This window comes from Humulus lupulus, chromosome 5, assembly GCF_963169125.1.
Source record: "Humulus lupulus chromosome 5, drHumLupu1.1, whole genome shotgun sequence".
Lineage (NCBI taxonomy): Eukaryota > Viridiplantae > Streptophyta > Magnoliopsida > Rosales > Cannabaceae > Humulus > Humulus lupulus.
The window spans coordinates 122,881,476-122,887,755 of NC_084797.1; the positions used below are offsets into that span (position 1 = coordinate 122,881,476).

Below are 6,280 nucleotides of genomic sequence, written 5' to 3' on the forward strand. Positions count from 1 at the left end.
TTGCTTCGTTAGAGATGCTACTTGAGCGGTCAATAGCGCAATTAGATCACCTTCTAAGACTTATGCTACTTTTGTATTCTCAAGTTCAGTAGGGAAATTATAGTTATTCATAGCCATCTCTTCCAATAATTCATATGCTTCATTAGCAATTTTTCTCATAAACGGTCCTCCCAATGTTGCATCTGTAATTGTCCTTGCATTGCCCCCTAAACCATTGTAAAAATTATGAACTGCAGCCACTTCTCTATTCCATGAAGTGGGCATTTTCTTTGCAACTCTTTAAACCGTTCCCATGAGTCATATAAAGACTCCCCATCCAGTTGATGGAAGTTATTAATCTCTCCTCTTATTCTGGCTGACTTAGCAGGAGGAAAATATTTACCAAGGAATTTCTTATTAACCAAATCTTCCCAAGTAAGTATAAAGTAGGCTTGTAATGAATTCAACCAACTCTTAGCTCTGTCCCTTAGTGAAAATGAGAATAATCTCAATCTTACAACATCATTACTCACCCCATTCATTTTGAATGTCGCACGTAGCTCTAAAAAGTTTGTGATATGGAGATTTGGATCCTCATTCGGTAACCCCCCAAATTGTACACAGTTCTGCACCATCTGAATAATTGAGCGTTTTATCTCAAAATTATTTGCCTCAATAGTTGGAGGACGAGTGCTTGAATGTATCCCCGTCACAGTAGGGAGTACATAGCTCCTTGATGGTGGATTGACTTCAGCTGCATTACCCATATTTGCGTTGTTGTTGACAACGTTATTTGCATTTTCATCCATGGTGAAATCCAACCGTTTCTTTATCTTTCGATTCTTTCTGCACGTTCTCTCAATTTCAAGATCTATTAGTATGATTTCCTTTTGTCTACTTCCTCGCATATACCAACAATTCTTGAAACACAATACAACCTTGATCCGAATAAATGTGAAACAATAAAAATAATAAAATAAAATAAAAACCAAATTAGAACAGACGACAATCAACTTTCATATTTCAAATTAAGTCCCCGGAAACAGTGCCAAATACTTGATCCCGAAATATATATAAGCAAGTGCACGTAATCGATTCAAGTAATATATATAATAAGTAGAGTATCGTTCCCATGAAGACTATTTTCCAATTACCACTAATTTTTCTTTTAATTTCTTTTTGGCAATAAAAATTTAGATGAATGAATTTAATTTTAAAATTATAAAAAAATAATAAGAACAAGAATCACTAATTAAAAGATTTAAAATACTATTAAAAAGACCTAGGGTGTTAATTTCATCAACTTTTCATTCTACTAATTTTATTAATCAATTATAAATTTCTTTCTTCCTATTCTAATAGCAGGTTAACATAAATCGATTCCTATTCTTTTTCAAGATATAAGATCTCAACCTATATGCATGTTTTCTACATCTCTGTGATTAACTTAAACATATAGAAGGCAATAAGCATGGAAACCTAATTACTACACAAGTCATACAGGTACTTTCGTCCAATATGCAACCTATGTCAATCTAATGATAGCATATTGAATTCTCATCTTTCGATTTCGAATCAAAATCATAAATCAAGCAAATATTGATCAGGTATTTACTAGCATTAAACACACTTCATATAGATTAGAATAGAGAAGAAAATCAAAAGAACAACATAATTAAATTAGATAGAAATGTAAGTGACTACATTAAACCCTAGATAAAATTGTTTAGTTCATATCAGACATGACTCAATCAACAAAATAATAATTCAAAAACATAAGATTCAAAAACTTAAAGAAGAAAGAAAAATATAAAAATGCAAAATAACTAGCCTAAGAATCAAAATTAGTCTCTAAAAACGTAATTAAAAACTGACCTAATGACCTAATTAAACCCTAAATATGAATTTATAGTAAAAAATATAACATAAGCTGTGTTTTCCATATGCGGGTCGCGACTTGGCCTTCTCTGGGTCACAACCCGTGTTTATTTTTCAAAACTTTCAATTACGTGTAAGTCCTCAGGCACTGCAACTCATGCATCATCAAGTCATGGCCCATGTCTAAAATTTCCCTTCATTGAGCCTCTGACTTCCTCTTGAGTCGCGACTTGTAAGCCCAAGTCGTGACACTAATTGCCTCCAGTAGCCATGCGTCTCTGACTTGCCTAAAGTCATGACTTATAAGCCCAAGTCGCAGCTCTAATTCTATTTTTTCTCAAATTTCTTCTTTCAACTCATATCTTTATCCAAAACCAAGTTTTAATCGTCCATAGCATCATTTTGAGTCCAACAATCGCCAAGAGCATCATTTTTCCACCATTTTCACTTATTTTTACATTTTTCTCGTGATTCACCGCACCAACCTACGACAAAGACAAACAAAAGCATAATCTTGCACAAAACACACATAAAGACTCAAGATTACCACAAAACACATTCTAAAATGACACTAAAATGAAGTTATCACTAGTCTGTTCACTGGTAAATGTAAAAAGTCTCTGTCGGCATCAGACACTAAAGGCAAACTAATTTCTTCACACTAAGAATAACAGGAAAAATGGTTTGTTCATTGGCATGCAAGTACTTATTACAACAAAAAATTAAGAGTGAAGAGTATGCAAGTACAAAATACTCCAACATGAGGTGTGCTAGAGACTAAGCTATCAGGACTCTGGCTCAAGGGTTTGGTCGCTCATGGTATCTAAAGGATCAAAAGATATGCTTGCAGCAAGCTCTTTAGGCCTTGAAACATCACCATCCTCTGACTGTACTAAGGAGGTGTGAATAGAAGAGTTTTCTTCATCAACAAGTGTTTGTTCGCAAGCCTCTAGTAGGGACTTCTCTCCGCCATTCAGAAATGTTAAATGAATACTACAGTTGTGTTTTTAGACGTGAAAGAACATGTTATTTAAGATCTATCCTTCTTCTTCAAGGGTTTTAAGGCAATCATCATTTGCATCAGCTTTAAGTTGCTCAACCTCAACAACATGAGACTTCTGAAGACGGTCAATCTCAACCTTCAGTTGATTGATCTCGGTACAAGAAGAACTTTTGAGTTGCTCGAGCTCTTTCCTACAATTTTCCTCTCACTCTGAATAGTGTCTATCTCAGACATGAGGGCTTGACATGTATCCTCCTTATATTCTTCAAATGCTCGATAGATTCAGACAGGTTGGTCAAGGTGATCATTTTCTACAAGGGTGATAACTCCATTTCAGTGTCGTTTTAGGATGTGCTTTTGTGGTAATCTTGAGTATTTTTTTTTTGTTTTGTGCAAGAATACGCTTGTGTTTGTCTTTTTTGTAGGTTGGTGCATTGAATCATGAAGCTAAACATGAAAAGAAGAAGAAATGGTGGAAAAATGGAACTTTTGGTGGTTGTTCGAGTCAAATTGGCATTAAGGAGGAGCTAGAAGAAGATTTTGATGAAGCTGATGAAGGAAGGATTTAAATTGGTCAAATTCTAAAAAAAATAGAATTAGAGTTGCGTCATGGTCTTAAGGGTTGCGACTCTAGCAAAGTCAGAGGCTGAGGGTTTGTTGAAAGGAATTAGAGCTGCGACTTGGTCAATATTGACGCGGTGCTAGTAGAAGTCAGAGGCAAACCCAGGAGGTGCATCAACACGCGAGCCGCGATCTGGATGAAGAGAGTCGTGGTGCCTGAAGGGCCTAACCAGGTGCTGAAGTGCTTAAAGAAGACACAAGCTGTGACTTAGGAAAGGCCAAGTCGCGTCCCGCCTTTGAAAAAAATAGGAAGTCATTTTTTCAGTATAAATTCATACTTTAGGTTTTAATTAGGTTTAGGTCAGATTTTAATTACGAATTTCGAGAGTAAATTTAATTCTGAGACAATTTTTTTGGCACCTTCATATTTTTATTTCTTCTTCAAGCTTTTGAATTTTATGTTTCTGAATAATTATTTTGTTGTTTTAGTCATGTCTGGCATGAACTAATTCCTCTATCTAGGGGTTAATGTAGTCGCTTAGATTTCTATTTAATGTTATTATAATGTTCTATTGATTCTTCTTCTTTATTGTAATCTCTAAAATGTTTGCTTAATGCTAGTAAGTATCTTATAATTATTTGCCTGATTTGTGATTTTATTCAAAATTTGAAAGATGCAAATTGATTAGGCTATCATTATATAGACATAGGTTACATATTAACCACTTGTATGGCTTGTGTAGCAATTAGGTTTCTATGCTTAATGTCTGCTATATGTTTAAGTTTATCAAAAAGTTGTAGAAAACCTGCATATAGGTTGAGATCTAATATCTTGAAAAAGAATATGAATCGATCTATGTTAACTTGCTATTAGAATAGGAAGAGAGAAATTTAGAACTGATTAATAAAATTAATAGAATGAAAAGTTGATGAAGTTAATAACCTAGGTTTTTTTATTATTGATTTGTATCCTTTGATTAATTGTCTTTTTATAGTTATTTAAATTGTGTTTGTATTTGATTTATTCATCTTAATTTTACATGCCAAATAGAAAGTAAAAAGCAATTATTGGTAATTGGATTATAGTCTTTATGGGAACGATTCTTACTTACTATCTATATTACTTGAATCGATTATGTATACTTGCATATCATAATTTACAGATCAAAGGGATAAAAAGAGATCAAAACAGAAAATCAAGGGGAAGATAACAAGTACAATAATAAGAGAAGAACCATACTTGAACAGTGTTGGCGATAGAATGGTGAACGATCTCACTAGGGACGCAAACTCCAAAGAAAGACCATTAAACCTGTATTTGGTCACTCTTAATGACTTCTTCAAATCTAGGTACCATCATTTGAACACAAGAAGGTAGTATAGGAGATAAGGACCTGGTCGCGAGAACCACACTAGCAGTCGCTGCAGGGGCTGGCGGTGTAGCCCCAGCTAGAGGCTCACTCTGGCCTGAACAAACAGAAGAAGACTCTACAAGGGTCCCCTTATCCTTGTTCACTAACAACTCCCTCTTCTTGTTAGCCATTGCACCTACAATCTCAGGGCCACCAAACAAAGCTCGAGCATTCATGTCTCCATCCGAAAGAAAAATGGTCAGATAAGATGCAAAAAATATATAACAGTCATTATGAGGTTAAGAAAAAGTAGTATACCAGAAGGGCTATCAGTAAAAGTTTCCTCTAGAAAGTATTCACTTAGTCAATGAGGAAGGGAAAGTTCCTCATTTCTAAGGGATAGACCAAGATTTCCCGCATCACTAAAACGTTCAAGAGGTAGAGGCACTTGTGATAAGTCAAACTTTAAACTGTTAGGCAACCTGGAACAAAAGCTGCTTGGGCAAGAACAAGCAAATGAAACCTCGAAAGGAACTGAATCATGCTTGTCATGAACAACAATAACCTCCTCTAATGGCCTCTCATGTATAGACTCTCCAACCTTAGAAAAGGGAACGTAGTCAAACTTTGGAGGTGACGATAGATGATCCAATGACTGGTGTGGTACGAGTAGACCAACCAATCGTAAATTATCATCATTGAAAAGGAAAGACACATTCCTATACTTGCCACCCAATCGACGTAAATGAGAAAGATGCTCTCGCATCTCAGAGGTTGGAGTCGGTCGCATATAACGACCTGAAACATCAAAGTATGTGAACAGAGTGAGCATACAGTGAAGGATTAGAAAAGCCAACCTTATCAAAGGAAAACGACTAGACAATTACCTATATCACAGAATGACCTATGCTCGAACTTGATGCATTGGTAAAAAAGTATTGACTAAAGTAGTGACCAGGGTTGGAGACATGACTTCTCCACCAGAACAACTGCACAAGTTGTAGAATTCTGCACAACTTGATACATGGTTGGACTTGATATTGAAAAAGTAGTGAACCTCCAAAGTATCAGGAGGAGGCCAATCTAACACTCTATAGAGAATACGCATCAGTACTAATAATATGTAACTGTTTGGCATCAGTTAGAAGGGAGCTATACAAAAGTAGTCACATATTTCCACAAAGTACGGATGAAGTGAAGGAAGGCACCTACTTGGCAATGCATGGGACTCCAAGCAGTATACCCGTCTGGTGGGGAGCATGCTCGCTCATCATTAATAGGGACTCTAAGTTTGAGTACGCCAATAAGGCCATACTTATCTATTAAATGGGATAGGTCACTTGTAGAAAAGATGGATCTCGGTATTACAAAACAATCCGAGCTAAAGATTTCTCCAAGATCTTTTTCGATATAGTCGACCTTTTTCCTCTTCCTTAAGGCTCTAGATTTCTTGGGAGGGATGGACTTGGTCCCAGATCAGAAGCAAATAGGAATGAAAAGACCCCTA

At 35.8% G+C, this 6,280-nt stretch overlaps 1 non-coding gene across 1 annotated transcript; it reads left to right on the plus strand.

The window, feature by feature from the left end:
• The first annotated feature begins 246 nt into the window (after window positions 1-246).
• Window positions 247-353, plus strand: LOC133781112 (small nucleolar RNA R71). The gene has a single exon (XR_009869908.1). It is a non-coding gene; the product is annotated as a small nucleolar RNA R71 (small nucleolar RNA).
• Window positions 354-6,280: the final 5,927 nt, after the last annotated feature.